Source organism: Odontesthes bonariensis, chromosome 7 (assembly GCF_027942865.1).
Source record: "Odontesthes bonariensis isolate fOdoBon6 chromosome 7, fOdoBon6.hap1, whole genome shotgun sequence".
Taxonomy (NCBI): Eukaryota; Metazoa; Chordata; class Actinopteri; order Atheriniformes; family Atherinopsidae; genus Odontesthes; species Odontesthes bonariensis.
This window is the reverse complement of record NC_134512.1, coordinates 568,580-591,570: the sequence shown is the minus strand read 5'-3', so window position 1 is coordinate 591,570 and position 22,991 is coordinate 568,580. Positions and strand designations below refer to the sequence as shown.

Below are 22,991 nucleotides of genomic sequence, written 5' to 3'. Positions count from 1 at the left end.
GAAAGAGCTTCAGAAGCAGCTGAAGGCTCCAGAGAAACAGCTTCAGAAGCACCTGAAGGCTCCAGAGAAACAGCTTCAGAAGCAGCTGAAGGCTCCAGAGAAAGAGCTTCAGAAGCAGCTGAAAGCTCCAGAGAAAGAGCTTCAACTGCAGCTGAAAGCTCCAGAGAAAGAGCTTCACCTGCAGCTGAAAGCTCCAGAGAAACAGCTTCAACTGCAGCTGAAAGCTCCAGAGAAAGAGCTTCAACTGCAGCTGAAAGCTCCAGAGAAACAGCTTCAGAAGCAGCTGAAAGCTCCAGAGAAAGAGCTTCAGAAGCAGCTGAAGGCTCCAGAGAAAGAGCTTCAACTGCAGCTGAAAGCACCAGAGAAAGAGCTTCAGCTGCAGTTGAAAGCTCCAGAGAAAGAGCTACAGTTGCAGCTGAAAGCTCCAGAGAAAGAGCTTCAGAAGCAGCTGAAAGCTCCAGAGAAAGAGCTTCAGAAGCAGCTGAAAGCTCCAGAGAAAGAGCTTCAACTGCAGCTGAAAGCTCCAGAGAAAGAGCTTCAGAAGCAGCTGAAAGCTCCAGAGAAAGAGCTTCAGAAGCAGCTGAAGGCTCCAGAGAAAGAGCTTCAACTGCAGCTGAAAGCTCCAGAGAAAGAGCTTCAGAAGCAGCTGAAGGCTCCAGAGAAAGAGCTTCAGCTGCAGCTGAAAGCTCCAGAGAAAGAGCTTCAGAAGCAGCTGAAAGCTCCAGAGAAAGAGCTTCAACTGCAGCTGAAAGCTCCAGAGAAAGAGCTTCAACTGCAGCTGAAAGCTCCAGAGAAAGAGCTTCAGAAGCAGCTGAAAGCTCCAGAGAAAGAGCTTCAACTGCAGCTGAAAGCTCCAGAGAAAGAGCTTCAGAAGCAGCTGAAGGCTCCAGAGAAACAGCTTCAGAAGCACCTGAAGGCTCCAGAGAAACAGCTTCAGAAGCAGCTGAAGGCTCCAGAGAAAGAGCTTCAACTGCAGCTGAAAGCTCCAGAGAAAGAGCTTCAACTGCAGCTGAAAGCTCCAGAGAAAGAGCTTCAGAAGCAGCTGAAGGCTCCAGAGAAACAGCTTCAGAAGCACCTGAAGGCTCCAGAGAAACAGCTTCAGAAGCAGCTGAAGGCTCCAGAGAAACAGCTTCAGAAGCAGCTGAAAGCTCCAGAGAAAGAGCTTCAACTGCAGCTGAAAGCTCCAGAGAAAGAGCTTCAACTGCAGCTGAAAGCTCCAGAGAAAGAGCTTCAGAAGCAGCTGAAAGCTCCAGAGAAAGAGCTTCAACTGCAGCTGAAAGCTCCAGAGAAAGAGCTTCAGAAGCAGCTGAAGGCTCCAGAGAAACAGCTTCAGAAGCAGCTGAAGGCTCCAGAGAAAGAGCTTCAGAAGCAGCTGAAAGCTCCAGAGAAAGAGCTACAAGAAAGAGTCCAGATCTTTGTCAAACCAAGGTGTTACAGTGTAGAAAGAGTTCTCAAAGGACATTATAGTGCAGTTGTGATTGCTCATGTCTGAAACTGATTTTATATTCCTTTTTCTACTGGGCTATAGGTCAGTCCCTCTCACAATCTGCTAGCACTGCAATGTTTAAGGAAACCAGAGTACAGTAGAGCAGCTGTGTTTGTATGAAGTAATGGTACATTAATAGTTATCAACATGGGTAAATGTCTTACCAGTGGCAGAGAGAGTTGTCCCAGCATACCACCCTGAGCGTCCACCCCAGCTGCTTTGGATGTTGAGCATCTTGAGTTTGTCGAACATCCCTTCAGCTCCCACACCGCCCATTTGCTGCTTGTCACTGGCCAAGTTTCTGAGCACTCGGTTTATAGAAGAAACCTGGTGATGAACACAACAGCATTTAAGAAACCCTTGTTGGATATTGAAGTTATTAGTGGTCCAACTCTAAGCAACAATCACTCTATCATTTTTACAAGTAGGGTTTGAGACAATGACTGCCCACAAATGGATGTAAGCCTCACTATAACAGAGACCGTTTCCACTCATGCACAGCTGTCTTCAAACATCCTGGAAAATATCCAGGTGAACTGTGTGTGTGAGAGGGCAAATGTCTCAATTAGTCAAACACTGATCTCCATTTTCAAAAATATTCTTCTTCTTTAATATCTCATCCAATGAATTCATTCTTGAGCAAAGTTTTCCCCACGTGTTCATGCTGTTTCTGTGTTTTCACTGAAGCCAAAGAATGAAAAGATCAGGGTTTACAGAAGAGGGGTCATTTACACAGACACCCCACCAACAGCAGGACTGCAGCCCACTCTGAGGGGGGGGGGGCAGGGCATGACTGCAGCCCACTCATGGTGCACTGCTCCCCCCCCCCCCCAACTTTGAGGGGCCCGGGTACGGTAAGATCCCATCACTGAGGCTGGAAATGTTGAAAGTTTTCATCCCTTTCTGATCTCAGTGTTGAAATAAAGAGGTGTGTTACACACTGACATGTTAAAGAAGAAGAACATTTTCTTGCTCGTTGTGTGTTTTCACAGTGAGGGACTTTGGCTCATGTCCCCATGAACAAAGCCTTCCTTCATGTGGCCGGTCTGGGGGCCCTTACGCTGGGTATGTTGTCGTTGGTGCACACTCCCTCTGCCAGCAGGCGGTCTCTGATCTCCCAGGCAAAAATAGATGGGCACTCTCTCTTGTACTGAGCAATCTTAGCCACCACCTCTGGAGTGGCCACTCTGGGTTTACTCCCTCCTATGGCCCGAGGACGGATGGAGCCTGTCTCATAATACCGGCCCAAGATCTTACTCACACAGCCATTGGACACCTGCACACAGAGAGCACACAGTTTTTATCTAGAGAACGATGAAGTGATGAAAGTCAGACCTGAGTGATGGAACACTTTCTGTTAGAGGGTACAGAGAGAGCAGCACAAAGTGTGTCCTCTGGCTATCTTCATCTTTTATCTACAGTTTGGTGCTGGACACCACCAGTCCAACCATGAGAAAATGATTCATTCACATTTCTTTGAGGCTGCATTCCCAAGATAAAAGCTGATGGGCTACTATTCTATTCCAATGCAGATCCATAAGAAAATATACAAAAATACATCATCTCAAGCTGTGTGCCAGTAAAGCTGCATCCCAGAGCTTAGCTGGTGGAGGACCAGCAGAGGAGAAAAGTCTGTCCTACATCTTCCACTGCTGCCATGCTGCTGCTGTCAGCAGGCTGCGTCCTCACTCACTGCAGACACAAGTCATTCAGCAGATCTGTTACAGAGCAAAACCTGGATCTGTTACAGAGCATACCCTGGATCTGTTACAGAGCAAACCCTGGATCTGTTACAGAGCAAACCCTGGATCTGTTACAGAGCATACCCTGGATCTGTTACAGAGCATACCCTGGATCTGTTACAGAGCATACCCTGGATCTGTTACAGAGCATACCCTGGATCTGTTACAGAGCATACCCTGGATCTGTTACAGAGCAAACCCTGGATCTGTTACAGAGCAAACCCTGGATCTGTTACAGAGCATACCCTGGATCTGTTACAGAGCAAACCCTGGATCTGTTACAGAGCATACCCTGGATCTGTTACAGAGCAAACCCTGGATCTGTTACAGAGCAAACCCTGGATCTGTTACAGAGCAAACCCTGGATCTGTTACAGAGCATACCCTGGATCTGTTACAGAGCAAACCCTGGATCTGTTACAGAGCAAACCCTGGATCTGTTACAGAGCAAACCCTGGATCTGTTACAGAGCATACCCTGGATCTGTTACAGAGCATACCCTGGATCTGTTACAGAGCAAACCCTGGATCTGTTACAGAGCAAACCCTGGATCTGTTACAGAGCATACCCTGGATCTGTTACAGAGCAAACCCTGGATCTGTTACAGAGCAAACCCTGGATCTGTTACAGAGCAAACCCTGGATCTGTTACAGAGCAAACCCTGGATCTGTTACAGAGCATACCCTGGATCTGTTACAGAGCAAACCCTGTATATACAATGGCCAGCCTGAGCCTGTGAGCCACATCATGATGCTTCTGTCTCCAGCCCACCGTACCTGCAGTATTCTGGATATGTCACACGGCCGAGCTCCGCTGTGGGCCAGCTCCACAATCTTCTGTCTGGTGGAGTCAGGTAAAGGTCTCCCATTCACAAAGACACCTCCGAGCTGGTTTACTCCACTGTGGCCTGCACACACACACACACACACACACACACACACACACACACACACACAAAGAAAGGTTTCCTACAACATGTGTGTTGGTCAGATTTGACTTTACAGAGCCAGCAGTCTGCAGGACAGGTGGAAGCTGATCAGCTGATCACTCTGATCAGGCACATGCACCAGAGCAGGAGCAAGCAGAGAAATCAGCTTTTTCTCTTTCCAAATGTCATCAGCTGGCTGGTTAACAGCTAAAATGCATGTTAATACACCCACAATTACTATGTGTCTATGAAACATTAATAACTGCTTTGAGGGCAGAAGCCTTGAACTTTCTTTACCCCTCAGCTCTGTTGGTGTAAGTTAGTGTTATTATTTATTGTTTTGGGTTTTTTTCCTCTGGTTATGGCAGAAATGATTTAAAAAGAATCACTGAGCAACAAAGTGGACAGGATAAGAACATATAGCAGGTACTGTGAAGAGTTTCAGGAGGCATCTTGGTTGTGCTTTACAGGAAGCTGGCTCCAACCAACAGTGCCTGGCTCTCCAGGCAGGCAGGAGTATTACACTCAACAAACAGAGAAGGTGCTATCTGTGTGGATGGAATGATCGTTTGTTGTATACGTGCCTCCCAATGGCCCAGCATTTCTGTCAGGCAGAACCATACCATAGCTGACTGTGTCCATGTGGAATAACTCCAACCACTTCAAACTACTTTTCAAGCTTCAACCGACACTCCTGAATAAGACTTTAAACCTTTCCTCAGCTTTTGATAGATCTTTTGGCGTCACAACAGGTTTTGCAGAGGTTAAATCCTTATTTAGTTCATTAGTATGTTTTCTGTCCTACTAACGCTCCCTATGTTAAGATGAACCCAGGGCTGTGATAGTTCAGCCATCATCTTTGCACCGAGGACTGTCGCAGATATCCCACCCCGACATGTTTGGGGGTCTCCAGGGGATACAGCTGTGGTATCTCAGAATCAGAATGCCTTTATTTGTCATTGTACATGGTACAGCGAGATTTAAAGCCACCAAAACAGTGCAAAGAGAAAATAAAAATAAAAATTTTAAAAAATATATATAAGTATGTACAATAAGGGAAGGGTGTAAGATGCAACAGTTTTACTTACGGTAAATAAAATAAATAGAATAAAATATGGTGTTAGTGGTGATAGATAAATAAGGTGTAAGTAAATACAACCAGATAACCCTGAGCTGCATCAACCTGGTGTGGTGAATAAGATGGGTGAGTGGATCTTATAATATTATCATCATCTGGAAGTTCTTTCATCTCCCATCTGTGTATGTTTTATACTGAAGTGTGATAATGTGTGACTGAACAGTTTTCTGCTGTGTTCCCCATGCAGCTTTAGCATAGTGGTGAACACTTTCCCTTCACAGTGGAACTGGATCAGAGAAATACAGTGCCCCGCGAAAGTATTTGGCCCCCTTGAACTTTTCAACCTTTTGCCACATTTCAGGCTTCAAACATAAAGATATAAAATTTAATTTTTTTGTGAAGAAACAACAACAAGTGGGACACAATCGTGAAGTGGAATGAAATTTATTGGATGTGTCAAACTTTTTTAACAAATAAAAAACTGAAAAGTGGGGTGTGCAACATTATTCGGCCCCTTTACTTTCAGTGCAGCAAACTCACTCCAGAAGTTCAGTGAGGATCTCTGAATGATCCAATGTTGTCCCAAATGACTGATGATGATAAACAGAATCCACCTGTGTGTAATCAAGTCTCCGTATGAATGCACCTGCTCTGTGATAGTCTCAGGGTTCTGTTCAAAGCGCAGAGAGCATCATGAAGACCAAGGAACACACCAGGCAGGTCCCAGATACTGCTGTGGAGAAGTTTAAAGCCGGATTTGGATACAAAAAGATTTCCCAAGCTTTAAACATCCCAAGGAGCACTGTGCAAGCAATCATATTGAAATGGAAGGAGAATCAGACCACTGCAAATCTACCCAGACCCGGCCTTCCCTCTAAACTTTCATTTGGAACAAGGAGAATACTGATCAGAGATGCAGCCCAGAGGCCCATGATCACTCTGGATGAACTGCAGAGATCTACAGCTGAGCTGGGAGAGTCTGTCCATAGGACAACAATCAGCCGTACACTGCACAAATCTGGCCTTTATGGAAGAGTGGCAAGAAGAAAGCCATTTCTCAAAGATATCCATAAAAAGTCTGGTTTAAAGTTTGCCACAAGCCACCTGGGAGACGCACCAAACATGTGGAAGAAGATGCTCTGGTCAGATGAAACCAAAATCCAACTGTTTGGCCACAATGCAAAACGATATGTTTGGCATAAAAGTCTCACAGCAAAATGTGTAATAGCTACGTTGGTCCACAAGGGAAAACGTATTGTCACAATTTGGCCCCCAAAATTGTGACGTTTTATTTGGCTTATTCATTTACATTAACCAGGTCACGTGACTATCAAGTTTCCCTCAGCGAAAAAAAAGAAAATGGCCGACTGTCTGCCTATTTTCTGTGAAAAACACAACATTTTAAGAAAGCATCTGCATTTGTATGCATTTTGATGGCATTTCTAGTGAGAACTATGCATAATATTTTCATAATATTTGTTCAGAGAATGTATACAATCTTTCGTTTTATTAGTTTTGCTGAAGATTTTAGTGTCTCCTTAAAAAAAACATAAGAATAAAATGTTTTCTACCGTTGTCGAGGTCGTTCCTATGGACGCTGCTATCTCTCTGCGTCACCGACCTGCTGTCAAAATAAAAACAGTTGAGAGATGAGCCTCATGAATTATTCCCAAAAACATGGACAAAAACAGTGTAATGTTTACTTTAAAATAAACTCTTTATAGGCCATACTTGATCACAAGTCATTGAATGAATAAGATTCATGGGGCGCCAGTCATGTGTCTGCATACCCCTTAGAAAGTAGGTAGTTGTGCCCCTGTATATACATCTATGTATTTATAAATATATATCTTTTTAAACAGAAAGTACGGGGAATGTCGGCGCAGGTCGGTTACGTAGAGAGATAGCAGCGTCCATAGCAACCACCTCAACAACGGTAGAAAACATTTTATTCTTGTGTTTTTTTAAGGAGATACTAAAATCTTCGGCAAAACTAATAAAACGAAAGAAGATTATGAAAATATTATGCATACTTCTTGCTAGAAATGCCATCGAAATGCATACAAATGCAGATGCTTTCTTAAAATATTATGTTTTTCACAGGAAATAGGTCGACAGTTGGCCATTTTCTTTTTTTCTGAGGGAAACTTGATAGTCACGTGACCTGGTTGCAAGGCAATGTAAATGAATAGGCCAAATAAAACGTGGTATTGTCACAATTTTGGGGGCCAAATTGTGACAATACTACGTTTTCCCTTGTGAACCAACGTAGCTATTACATATTTTGCTGTGAGAGTGGGTTGGAACTTTATGGTGGAAAGTGAAAATAAAGCCCCATCCTGCAGAGCTGATCTGTCAGCTGCTGTACAACAAAGATGGAACCTGACTGATGAAGAAGGTTGTTTTCCATTAGCGAAAGCCTCAAAGAATTCAAGCTGGCAGAAAAGTCAAAGGAGCTGCCATTTTTCTCCATCATGATTCCATAAATGTTTCCTCTACATCCTGAACATAATTCCCATATCATATGATGAATAGATTGGCCTTCTGTGGGAACTTTTACATGACTTTTTTTTGTCGTTTTGCTGTCATTTAACTGACCAGTTCCAGTAGCCCCTTTCACACTGACGAATAACCCGCGTTTAATCCGTGAATTTAGCGTGTCCGCTGTTGCGTTCACACTGCCGACCCGGGCTGCCGCGTCAACTCGACTCGCCTTTCGACCCGCGTCGGACCCTAGTCTTTTTGCCGAGCCGAGTTTGGTGTGAACACAATCGACGCGGGTCGGACGTGGGCGTGGCGTGACGTGAGGAGTTTAAAAGACAGAATGGACAGCTGATTCAGTACAACAGCGACAGGTGAGGACAAGTTTCACTCTGTTTTAGCCTACATCAAGTTCGAGACATTTTTGAAGATGGCCAACTGGGGAGACAAGGAGGTCCGCGAGCTCCTCAGCCTCCGAGCAGAGGACGTTATTTACCGCCACATTTCGGGGACTATAGTGCTCTTGTATTCTCCGCATATGTTCTTCGGCGGCATCCCACGTTGTAACCATCCACACCCCGTAAAATAACATCTCCATGAACTGCATATACAATTGCAAAAACGAGTCCTCAAGGTGTATTTAACCCTACCTCCGACGCATGGCTTGTGCCTACGTCATTGTACACGCCAAGCGTTCACATTGCTCGACGCGGGTCGAAGGTGCAATTTGGACCCGCTAAGGTAGCGGGTCGCAGTGTGAAAGGGGCTAGTGTAATTCATAGGAGAAGTGTCCAAATACATTTTGGAGCTGATGGAGCAGTTTTAAACAATTCTTTTGGCAGATTTTGTCCTCTCAAATTTGGATTGTCCGCTAATAAAGGGCACTTTGATTCAAGCCCTTGAGCTAACCCTGTTAGCAGGAGAAATAGTCAAGGGTCCGAGTGAGGCTGCAGCTTAAAATGCTGTGAGCTGAGGTGTTGTTGCTCCGCTGAGTGTCAGCAGCCGCAGACTGGGGCTGCAGGCAGGTTAAGTAGAGATTTTCACTCAATCAATTGTCTATTGTCTGTTAATGGCTCTGTGGGGGAAACACATTGGATTTATAAACCTCTCAACAGGGCTTTAATAAGGCACACACACACACACACACACACACACACACACACACACACACAAGAGTGTGAACAGTAATGGTAAACGGTAGGGGTGGGCGAAAAATTGAAAAATCGATTCATGTACATATCGCGATTTTTTTTTATTGGGATGATTTTAAAAATCGATTTATCTCCCCTGAATCGATTACATTACGTCATATCCGTGCCCACTCAAAACTTCATCAATTCATTACATTAAGTTAAGTTAAAACTAGCTCACATTAGTGCTGTGTGGACATTTCAATTCATTTTGTAACTGTAAACTTTAAAAAATGCTGTACACGTTAAGTACCTCTTTTTGTCTCAGTTGAAATAAATGTCAGCTGCTGGACTGACTGACACAGACTGATGTGCATTGTTTATGGGAACGACATTCATTCTAGAAGTGTATGATTCAACTTGTTTGTTCTTTAAGGAGGAAGAAAATTGCAATTACTGATTATATCAAATCGCAATACTTGTAGAATCGCAATTATCAAGAATCGTGATACAATCGAATCGTGACCAAAGCATATCGTCCCACCCCTAGTAAACGGACTACTTATAGAGTTTTTCTAATCCAGCTGACCACTCGAAGCACTTTTACACTGCGAGCCACATCCTGACCCACAGCACATCTCAGGCTGCACAGTGGTACGGGCTGCACAGTGGTACAGTCTGCCATGTTGATGCCAACATCAAAAATAAAAGCTGTTGTTCCAGCTTTACGCAGCTTTTGGTTCAGTTTTCCACTTTCTGAATGTTGTTTTTCTACATCTGTCACAGTGGTGATGAGAGAAAGACGACTGAATCTGCAATACGTTCAGGAGGTACAGAGAGAAGATGTCCACTCACACACCAGGAGACTCAAAGTGGTCGTTAATTAGTGATTTCATCAGCAATTATTCAAATAATTAGCTGTTGGTTTAAAGAATAAGATGTTCAATCATTTGGATGCATATAGATGGCAGCAGCCCCACTCTGCCTCCCTCTGCTCCTTGGAGAAACAGATGGATGATCAGAGGCAGAGCTACACCTCACACTGCCATGGCTCAGGATTTAGCTGCTCTGCTGCTTCATTCAATTATGGCACCTGTCCCGGCCTCAGTAGTAGCTGCTGTTGGCTTGAAGTGTGACAGAGGATTATTTCTCCCTCATGCTGCCGTACATCATGTTCACTTGAGTGTTCTGGGGTCGCTGCTTTCACCGTAGAAATGTTAATCACAGTGTCATTTCCCAGAGGAACACACCGGGCTCTCCTCTGCTGACACACAATTAATAGGCAGACATATGGAGTCAATTTGGCTCGGTCCCACTGTGGGACAGGTGGGCCCCTGGGAGCAGCTCAGCAGCTTTCCTTTAAATCAGCTCATTCACACCTGACTTCAATTAACTTTCACTCTCCCAGCTTCTGTTTCTGTCCACAAAGTCCTCCAACTGAAGCGCCCGAGTGTCCAAACAGAGCAGCACAGAGCAGCACAGGGCAGCACAGGGCAGCACAGAGCAGCACAGGGCAGCACAGAGCAGCACAGAGCAGCACAGGGCAGCACAGATCAGCACAGATCAGCACAGGGCAGCACAGGGCAGCACAGGGCAGCACAGAGCAGCACAGGGCAGCACAGAGCAGCACAGAGCAGCACAGGGCAGCACAGAGCAGCACAGATCAGCACAGATCAGCACAGGGCAGCACAGGGCAGCACAGGGCAGCACAGGGCAGCACAGAGCAGCACAGGGCAGCACAGAGCAGCACAGAGCAGCACAGGGCAGCACAGAGCAGCACAGATCAGCACAGATCAGCACAGGGCAGCACAGGGCAGCACAGAGCAGCACAGGGCAGCACAGAGCAGCACAGAGCAGCACAGAGCAGCACAGGGCAGCACAGAGCAGCACAGAGCAGCACAGATCAGCACAGATCAGCACAGGGCAGCACAGGGCAGCACAGAGCAGCACAGGGCAGCACAGGGCAGCACAGAGCAGCACAGGGCAGCACAGGGCAGCACAGAGCAGCACAGAGCAGCACAGGGCAGCACAGGGCAGCACAGGGCAGCACAGGGCAGCAGAGGGCCTATCTCCTCAGCACACCGCCCGGCTACTCGCCGTTGCCTCTGCAGTCTATAATGTGGGTCATCAATGTCTTTGTGTGGTCTTTGCTGGTCTGGACTGTCCTATCGCTCTTCCATCTACTCGTGGACTCCTCCAGTATTCGGTCTCTGAGCTTCTCAGGCTCCGCTCACAATGGTCCAGATCTCCACCAGCATCACTGCACCTCCACCCGGACATCGCCCGTCTGCCTCGCCGGAGGTACATCCACCGTGGATCTCGGCTTCCACTTTGGCGGCTCCAAGGGGATTACCTCCTTTTAGTCCCCCACTCGCCAGGCACCGAGAAACACCAACCGGACTGCTAATCACAGCATGTTAGCCTCTCAGCCATGACAACACCGGCGTTAACTTCGGTCTCCTGAACATTCGCTCCCTCACGGGCAAAGGAGGTCTCATCCAGGATATCCTTACGGACCGTAAATTTGACTGTTTAAATGAGACTTGGCCTAGTTTCTAGTTCCTAGTGACTTTTCCCAGTGGGGTTTGTTTACTCTTGTAAACCTCGTGGATCGGGTCGCGGAGAAGGTCTTGCGATACTTTACCGCGAGAAGTGGAAGGTCCTCCCAGTGTCTGTGCCACCTCTCTCCTCACTGGAATGCCTTGCCTGTCAAATTTCTGGACCCACCCCCATTATCGTTGCCACAGTCTACCGTCCCCCTAAAGGCTCTAGCATGGTTGCCGCGTCTGCTACGCGAGCGGTGTTGATGACGTCACGATTTCGTGCCGGCTATATATGGTGGCACAAGTCGATGCTCCAGTAGTTGCAATTTTCTCCGTCACAGAGGTGGCGCTGCTACGTTAAGGTTACCGCTACTCTACAACCACGAAAGTGGAGAAGAAAACAATGCCGCTGTCAAGAGCAGGAACACTGTCAACAGTGATGCTGCTGCAGTATCTGGATCATTTAAATTTTTTAATTCAGTCAGTAGAGGTGAAGGTCTGAAGCCCCCGGCATCACCACTTAGAGTCTCTGCCCTCCTCTTTGCCTTCACGTATCTGTCCCGTAGCTTCTTCCACACATTCTTACAGAACTCTCCCTCTTTCCCCAAAGTTCTGCCAATCTCTGTCCACCAGTTTTGGGAGTTTACGTGCTCCCTGTGCTGCTTCACTGCAGTTTCGTACAGCTGCCTGTACAAACGCACCTCCTGACTGAGTCTGGTCTCACATCGGTCCATCCGGTTTGTCGTTCTCGGCGCAGCCAAGTTACAAAAATCGACTGGTGCACGACACCGCGCTGCGCCTTCTTTTCAAGGCAAGCGCCAGGCCTGAAACGTCATTTTGATGTCACTGAACAATTCCAGTCTGGTTTCCGTCCACGCCACAGCACAGAAACAGCCCTTAAAGACCACCAACGACCTCCTCATGGCAGCTGACTCCGGTTTTATCTCCATCCTCACCCTCCTCAATCTGAGTGCAGCCTTTGACACCATTTCTCACCCCTTCCTCCTCAATAGACTCTCCTCCTTAGGCATCACCAGCACCCCCCTGCACTGGTTTCAATCCTACCTCACAGGCCGCACTCAGTTCATACAGCTCAAGCTTCCCCTCTCAGCCCTCCCCCATCACTTCAGGTGTTCCCCAGGGCTCCGTCCTGGGGCCCCTCCTCTTCATCATCTACCTCCTCCCACTTGGCAATATTTTCCGAAAATTTTGTATACATTTCCACTGCTTCACGGATGACACCCAGCTCTATCTGTCCAGTAAACCTGACTCCCCTCTTCCTCCCTCCTCCCTCACCCACTGCCTCTCTGAGATTAAATCCTGGTTCACCTCAAACTTCCTTAAACTCAACAGTGATAAAACGGAACTCCTCCTTGTTGGTACCAAATCCACCCTTTCCAAAGTTGACAGTTTCTCCCTCACCGTAGACAGCTCCGCCGTGTCCCCCTCCCCTCAGGTTCAGAGTCTGGGTGTCATCCTCGACAGCACACTTTCTTTCCACTCCCACATCAGTAACATTACCCGGTCTGCATATTTTCACCTACGTAACATTAATGGCCTCCGCCCCTCTCTCACTCCTCACACCACTGCTATCCTGGTCCACAGCCTCGTCACCTCACGCATACATTATTGCAACTCACTCCTTTTCGGTGTCCCTCACAAATCCCTTCATAAGCTTCAACTGGTCCAAAACTCTGCAGCCCGCATCATCACCAGTACCCCCTCCTTTCACCATTTCACCCCCGTCCTCCAGCAGCTTCACTGGCTCCCAGTCAAATTCAGAATTACTTTTAAAACCCTGCTTTACACATCAAGGCCATCCACAACCTCGCCCCCCCATATCTGTCTGATCTCCATCCCATCTCGCTCCCTCAGGTCTTCCTCCTCCCTCCACCTCTCTGTGCCCTCTGCCCGTCTCAGCACCATGGGCAGCAGAGCTTTCAGTCGCTCTGCTCCCCAACTCTGGAACTCACTCCCACCAGACATCTGTAACATTGACTCTTGACCCCTCTTCAAATCAAGACTCAAAACACATCTGTTATAAAGCTGCAGTCTCCCTCTAGCCTCATTTTAACTTGTGTTATTTTATTTATTGTGTTTTTAATGTGTTGTAAAGTGTCCTTGAGTGTTGAGAAAGGCTCTTTTGTAAATAAAATGTATTATTATTTATCAGCATGCTCACCATGAATATCAGAAGTAGCAACGTGATTGCTGTGCAATGATGCAGCCTGACGATAAACAACAACCAATAAACCTACATCACTCTGGTACTTTTGAGCTACAATAAAGGCTGACATGTCCCATTCAGACACGTTGGGGGGGGGGGGCGGTTTGATTGTAGCTGAGGCTGTGGGTCCAGTTAGGCAGAGCATGGCCACATGTGTATGCCTCAGGTCAGACAGGAGGAGGGATTAAAGAATAAACCGGATTTTTATTCTGAACTTCCTACTAATAATGCAGTGATGCATTTTGTCTGGATAGTTATGAGCATCATTGTTGGGTTCCCTGGTTTGTCTTGTTAGAATATTCCCACCCAGACTCTGACAGGACCCCGTGTTGCACTAATCTAACCAGGGCTTCATTCACTAATGATCTTAACAAATGAATATTGGTGCTCAAGCTCTAGCTGCTCTATTTTCACTATGTGGGATTAGAATTGATTGAATTGGTGATGATGTTAAAAGCAGGCAGTCAGACATACAGCCCAACAGGAAGCTGACAAACACAGAGCAACACCATCAGGAGCGTGAGGCTGGGGCGGGTGGAGGCAGCTCACTGTGGGCCTGAGGCTGCTGCTGCCAGACAACAGAACGGGCACAGCCACAGACACAGAGACACAGAGACAGAGACACACAGAGAGACAGAGAGACATAGAGAGACAGACACAGAGACACAGACACAGAGAGACAGACAGACAGAGAGAGACACAGAGACACAGAGAAAGATAGAAAGAGAGACACAGAGACACAGAGACAGATAGAAAGAGAGACAGAGAGACACACAGAGACACAGAGACAGATAAAAAGAGAGACAGAGAGACACAGAGACACAGAGACAGAGACAGGGAGAAAGAGAGACACAGAGACAGAGACAAAGAGACAAACAAAGAGAGACACAGAGACACAGAGAGACAGAGACACAGACACAGATACACAGAGACAGAGACAGAAACACAGAGCGATACAGAGACAGAGACACAGAGAGACACAGAGAGACAGAAAGACAGAGAGAAAGAAAGACAAAGAGAGACACAGAGACAGAGAGAAAGAGATAGACAGAGAGACAGAGACAAAGAGACACAGAGAGAAATAGAGACAGAGAGACACGGAGACAGAGACACAGAGACAGACAGAGAGAGACACAGAGACACAGAGAGAGAGATATAGAGACAGACAGAGAGACAGAGAGACAGACACAGAGACACAGAGACAGATAGAAAGAGAGACAGAGAGACACAGAGAGACAGAGACAGATACACAGAGACACAGAGACACAGACACACAGACAGAGAGACACAGAGAGACAGACACAAAGACACAGACAGAGACACAGACACAGAGAGACACAGAGACAGAGACACACAGACACAGAGAGACAGAGACACACAGACACAGAGAGACAGAGACACACAGACACAGAGAGACAGAGAGACCCAGAGACAGAGACACACAGACACAGAGAGACAGAGAGACACAGACACAGAGAGACAGAGAGACACAGAGACAGAGACACACAGACACAGAGAGACAGAGAGACAAAGACGCAGAGAGACAGAGAGACACAGAGACACAGACACAGAGAGACACAGAGACAGAGAGACACAGACACAGACAGAGAGACAGAGGCAGACACACAGAGACAAAGACACAGAGACACAGAGAGACATAGAGACATAGACACAGAGACAGAGACACACAGATACAGAGACACAGAGAGACACAGAGACAAAGACACAGAGACAGACACAGAGAGACAAAGATAGAGAGAAAGACAGAAAGAGAGACACGGAGACAGACAGACACAGAGACATAGAGACACAGAGAGACACAGAGACAGACACAGAGTGAAAGAGACATAGATAGAAAGAGAGACACAGAGACAGAGACACAGAGACAGAGACACAGAGAGACACAGAAACAGACACAGAGAGACAAAGACATAGAGACATAGAGACAGAGAGACCGAGAGAAAGAGAGACAGAGAGACACAGAGACACAGAGACACAGAGAGACAGAGACAGAGAGACACAGAGACACAGAGACACAGAGACAGAAAGACAGAGACAGAGAATCAGAGACACAGACACACAGACAGAGAGACAGAGAGACAGAGAGACAAAGAGACACAGAGACAGAGACACAGAGACACAGAGACACAGACAGAGAGACAGAGAGACAGAGACACAGACACACAGACACACAGACACACAGACAGAGAGACAGAGAGACAGAGAGACAAAGAGACACAGAGACAAAGAGACACAGAGACAGAGAGACAGAGAGACAGACACAAAGACACAGACACAGAGACACAGACACAGAGACACAGACAGAGAGACACAGACACAGAGAGACACAGACAGAGACACAGACACAGAGAGACACAGAGACACACAGACACAGAGAGACAGAGAGACACAGACAAAGAGAGACAGAGAGAAAGAGAGACACAGAGACACAGAGACACAGAGACACAGACACAGAGAGACAGAGAGACAGAGAGACACAGAAAGACACAGAGACACAGAGACACAGACACAGAGAGACAAAGAGACACAGAGACACAGAGACAGAGGCAGACACACAGAGACAAAGACACAGAGAGACAAAGATAGAGAGACAGAGAGAAAGAGAGACACGGAGACAGAGAGACACAGAGACATAGAGACACAGAGACAGACAGAGAGAGACACAGACACAGACACAGAGTGAAAGAGACACAGATAGACAGAGAGACCGAGAGACACAGAGACATAGAGACATAGAGACAGAGAGACCGAGAGACCGAGAGACAGAGAGAAAGAGAGAAAGAGAGACAGAGAGACACAGAGACATAGAGACACAGAGACAGACACAGAGAGACAGAGACAGAGACACAGAGAGACACAGAGACACAGATAGAAAGAGAGACAGAGAGACACAGAGACAGAAACACACAGACACAGAGAACCAGAGAGACACAGAGACAGACAGAGAGACAAAAAGAAAGAGAGACAGACACAGAGACAGAGACAGAGACACAGAGACACAGAGACAGAGACAGAGAGACAATGAGACAAAGAGACACAGAGACAGAGAGACAGACAGAGAGACAGAGACAGAGACACAGAGACACAGAGACAGAGACACAGACAGAGACAGAGACACAGAGACACAGAGAGAGACAGAGATACAGACACAGAGAGACACAGAGACAGAGACACAGTCACAGAGAGACACAGAGACACAGACACAGAGAGACACAGAGGCACAGATACACAGAGACACAGAGACAGAGACACAGACAGAGAGACAGAAAGACAGAGAGACAGAGACAGACACACAGAGACAGAGACAGACACAGAGAGACACAGATACACAGAGACACACAAACACACAGAGACAGACACAGAGAGAGACAGAGACACACAGAGATACAGAGACACAGACAGAGACAGACACAGAGACAGAGAGACACAGGGAGACAGAGACACACAGATACACAGAGACACAGAGAGAGAGACACAGAGAGAGACAGAGACACAGAGATACAGAGACACAGAGACAGAGACACACAGAGAGACAGAGAGACAAAGAGACACAGAGACAGAGACAGACACAGAGACACAGACACAGAGACACAGACACAGAGAGACAGAGAGACAGAGACACAGAGACAGAGACACAGAGAGACAGAGAGACACAGACACAGAGAGACAGAGAGACACAGAGACACAGAGACAGAGAAAGAGACACAGAGAGACACAGATACATAGAGACACAGAGACAGAGAGACAAAGACACAGAGAGACAGATAGAAAGAGAGACAGAGACACAGAGAGACACAGAGACACAGAGACAGACACAGAGAGACAAAGACACAGAGACATAGAGACAGAGAGAAAGAGAGACACAGAGACAGAGAGGCACAGTGACATAGAGACACAGAGACAGACAGAGAGAGACACAGAGACAGACACAGAGAGACAGAGACACAGAGAGACACAGAGACATAGAGACAGAGACACAGAGAGAAAGAGAGACACAGAGACAGAGTGAAAGAGTGAGAGAGACACAGAGACAGAGACAGAGACAGAGAGACAGAGACAGAGAGAGAGACACAGAGACACGGAGACAGACAGAGAGACAGAGAGAAAGAGAGACAGAGACACACAGAGACAGACACAAAGACACAGAGAGACAGACACAGAGAGACACAAAGACACAGAGAGACAGAGAGACACAGAGACAGACTCACAGACACAGAAAGACAGAGAGACACAGAGACACAGAAACACCGAGACAGAGACACAGACACAGAGAGACAGAGAGACACAGAGACAGACATGGAGAGAAAGAGACACAGAGACAAAGAGAGACAGAGAGACACAGAGACACAGAGAAAGAGAGAAAGAGAGACACAGAGACAGAGAGAGAGACACACAAAGACACAGAGACAGAGAGACACAGACAGAGAGACAGAGACACAAAGACACAGAGAGACAAAGACACAGAGACATAGAGACAGAGAAAAAGAGAGACAGAGACACAGAGACAGAGAGAAAGAGAGAAAGAGAGACAGAGAGACACAGAGACACAGAGACACAGAGACAGACACAGAGAGACAAAGACATAGAGACAGAGAGACAGAGAGAAAGAGAGACACAGAGACAGAGAGGCACAGAGACACAGAGACAGACACAGAGAGACAAAGACATAGAGACAGAGAGACAGAGAGAAAGAGAGACACAGAGACAGAGAGACAGAGAGGCACAGAGACATAGAGACACAGAGACACAGACACAGAGAGACACAAAGACACAGAGACACACAGAGACACAGAGAGACAGAGACACAGAGACACAGAGACAGAGACACAGAGACAGAGAGACACAGACACAGAGACAGAGACACAGAGACAGAGAGACAGAGACACAAAGACACAGAGAGACAAAGACACAGAGACAGAGACAGAGAAAAAGAGAGACAGAGACACAGAGACAGAGAGACAGAGACACAGAGAGACACAGAGAGACAAAGACATAGAGACAGAGAGACAGAGAGAAAGAGAGACACAGAGACATAGAGACACAGAGACAGCCAGTGAGAGACACAGAGACAGACACAGAGAGACAGAGACACAGAGAGACACAGAGACAGAGAGACATAGAGACAGAGACACAGAGAGAAAGAGACACAGAGACACAGAGACACAGAGAGACAGATAGAAAGAGAGAGAGAGAGACACACAGAGACAGAGACAGAGAGACACAGAGACAGATACACAGAGGCAGACACAGAGAGACAGAGACACAGAGACAGACAGAGAGACAGAGAAAGAGAGACAGAGACACACAGAGACAGAGACACAGAGACACAGAGACAGACACAGAGAGACACAAAGACACAGAGAGACAGAGACACACAGAGATACAGAGACACAGAGATACAGAGACAGAGACAGAGAGACACAGAGACAGAGACAGAGACACAGAGACACAGAGACAGACACAGAGAGACACAAAGACACAGAGAGACAGAGACACACAGAGATACAGAGACACAGAGAGACAGAGATACAGAGACAGAGACATAGAGACAGAGAAAGAGAGACAGAGAGACAAAGACACAGAGACATAGAGACAGAGAAAAAGAGAGACAGAGAGACAGAGAGAAAGAGAGACAGAGACACAGAGAGACAGATAGAAAGAGAGACAGAAACACAGAGACAGAGAGAGACACCGAGACAGAGACACAGAGAGACACCGAGAGACACAGAGACAGACACAGAGAGACAAAGACACAGAGACATAGAGACAGAGAGAAAGAGAGACACAGAGACAGAGAGACAGAGAGACACAGAGAGACAGAGACACAGAGACATAGAGACAGAGACACAGAGAGAAAGACACAGAGAGAAAGAGAGACACAGAGACAGAGAGAAAGAGAGAGAGACACAGAGACAGACACAGAGAGACACAGAAACACAGAGAGAAAGAGACACAGAGAGAAAGAGAGACACAGAGACAGAGAGAAAGAGAGAGAGAGACACAGAGACAGAGAGACAGAGACAGAGAGACACAGAGACACAGATAGAAAGAGAGAGAGAGACACAGAGACAGATACAGAGGCAGACACAGAGAGACAGACACAGAGACAGACAGAGAGACAGAGAGAAAGAGAGACAGAGACACACAGAGACAGAGACACAGAGACACAGAGACAGACACAGAGAGACACAAAGACACAGAGAGACAGAGACACACAGAGATACAGAGACACAGAGAGACAAAGACACAGAGACATAGAGACGGAGAGAAAGAGAGACAGAGACACAGAGACAGAGACAGAGACACAGAGACACAGAGAGAGACAGAGATACAGACACAGAGAGACACAGAGACAGAGACACAGTCACAGAGAGACACAGAGACAGAGACACAGACACAGAGAGACAGAGAGACAGAGAGACACAGAAAGACACAGAGACACAGAGACACAGAGACACAGACACAGAGAGACAAAGAGACACAGAGACACAGAGACAGAGGCAGACACACAGAGACAAAGACACAGAGAGACAAAGATAGAGAGACAGAGAGAAAGAGAGACACGGAGACAGAGAGACACAGAGACATAGAGACACAGAGACAGACAGAGAGAGACACAGACACAGACACAGAGTGAAAGAGACACAGATAGACAGAGAGACCGAGAGACACAGAGACATAGAGACATAGAGACAGAGAGACCGAGAGACAGAGAGAAAGAGAGACAGAGAGACACAGAGACATAGAGACACAGAGACAGACACAGAGAGACAGAGACAGAGACACAGAGACACAGATAGAAAGAGAGACAGAGAGACACAGAGACAGAAACACACAGACACAGAGAACCAGAGAGACACAGAGACAGACAGAGAGACAAAAAGAAAGAGAGACAGACACAGAGACAGAGACAGAGACACAGAGACACAGAGACAGAGACAGAGAGACAATGAGACAAAGAGACAAAGAGACACAGAGACAGAGAGACAGAGAGACAGACAGAGAGACAGAGACAGAGACACAGAGACATAGAGACAGAGACACAGAGAGAAAGACACAGAGAGAAAGAGAGACACAGAGACAGAGAGAAAGAGAGAGAGACACAGAGACAGACACAGAGAGACACAGAAACACAGAGAGAAAGAGACACAGAGAGAAAGAGAGACACAGAGACAGAGAGAAAGAGAGAGAGAGACACAGAGACAGAGAGACACAGAGACACAGATAGAAAGAGAGAGAGAGACACAGAGACAGATACAGAGGCAGACACAGAGAGACAGACACAGAGACAGACAGAGAGACAGAGAGAAAGAGAGACAGAGACACACAGAGACAGAGACACAGAGACACAGAGACAGACACAGAGAGACACAAAGACACAGAGAGACAGAGACACACAGAGATACAGAGACACAGAGAGACAAAGACACAGAGACATAGAGACGGAGAGAAAGAGAGACAGAGACACAGAGACAGAGACAGAGACACAGAGACACAGAGAGAGACAGAGATACAGACACAGAGAGACACAGAGACAGAGACACAGTCACAGAGAGACACAGAGACAGAGACACAGACACAGAGAGACACAGAGGCACAGATACACAGAGACACAGAGACACAGATAGAAAGAGAGAGAGAGACACAGAGACAGATACAGAGGCAGACACAGAGAGACAGACACAGAGACAGACAGAGAGACAGAGAGAAAGAGAGACAGAGACACACAGAGACAGAGACACAGAGACACAGAGACAGACACAGAGAGACACAAAGACACAGAGAGACAGAGACACACAGAGATACAGAGACACAGAGAGACAAAGACACAGAGACATAGAGACGGAGAGAAAGAGAGACAGAGACACAGAGACAGAGACAGAGACACAGAGACAGACACAAAGACACAGAGACAGACACAGAGAGACACAAAGACACAGAGAGACAGAGACACACAGAGATACAGAGACACAGAGAGACAGAGACAGAGAGACAGAGACACAGAGACAGAGAGACACAGAGACAGAGACACAGAGAGACAGAGACACAGAGACACATGCGTGCAGCTCAGCAGTTAAAGCTCTACTCTGATGACCCAGCTGTGTTTCCATGGATCATTGAAGGATGATTCCAGTCATTTTTAGTTGGCCTCATATTTTCTGCATCAACATTGTACTCGCCTATAGAATCATAGAGAGGAGGTCCCTGTCCCTGTCAGTGACAGACAAGAACTGATGAAAACTACAACAAGCAGTCAGTGAACTTTTTTGTTTGCCTTCGGACAGAAAGCTGAGAGCAGAGGAGAGATGGTGAATGAACATGTTCTGTGTGCCAACGGGAATTTTTCTGTACGAGTAAAGCTGTGAAAGGTGTGTTTCAGGGGAGGAAATGTGATAGAATGTCCAAACATCTTCTCTACTTCAGTCATTATCTTTGGAGTTAATGAACTTCATTTAGCCCGCTGAGGCTTTGTGGGGTGTTTTCCTGGGAACTAACACCTGCTGCAGCAGAGAAGCTCTTCAGGATTCTGCTTCATGCCTTCCTGGATGGCACCTCATTTTCACACTTTATCTGATACACACTAAAATACTTCTTTCATCTGCTTGAGTAATAAATCCCTGTTTACCATTAAAGTGTGCTTATGAAACCAGATCACAGATGTGGCGGCTCCTAAGGGCCCCAGCGTTTTACTGCAGCTGCAGATACAGAAAGATGGGGGACTCACTGTTCTGCATCATGGAGGCCACGCCGCTCTCCCAGCTGGGCTGACTTCTGTAATCTGTGCAAACAGAGAAATGAGATTATAAATGAGTTTTACTGCACCTGTGAGACTATCCAACGCACACACACACAGACTCACAGACACACACACACAGACACACACTCACAGACACACACACACACACACTCATAAACACACAAACACACAGACACACACACACACTCACACACACACAAACACACACACACACACACTCACACACACAAACACACACACACTCACAAACACACAAACACACACACACTCACAGACACACAAACACACACACACTCACAAACAAACACACACACTCACAAACACACAAACACACACACACACACACTCACAGACACACAAACACACACACACACACCTGTTCATGCACTCGGTGCACACATGCAGAGGTTTCCTTCTATGTGTTTGTAGCATGTTGTGATGGAGAAACAGCTGAAACAGCTGGACTGTGTTTGGCCCACCTGCAGACTTGGACTCTCACACTCAGCTCAACGTGAGCCTTTCCTTTCCTCAGAGTTAAATTGCAGTCTCAGGATTTAGGTAATCATATATAATAATAATAATAAGAAGAAATATCATA

At 46.8% G+C, this 22,991-nt stretch overlaps 1 pseudogene; it reads right to left on the bottom strand.

Moving 5' to 3' along the window:
* LOC142383604 (paired box protein Pax-6-like) overlaps positions 1–22,991 on the bottom strand; it is a 43,015-nt pseudogene that overhangs the window by 16,315 nt on the left and 3,709 nt on the right.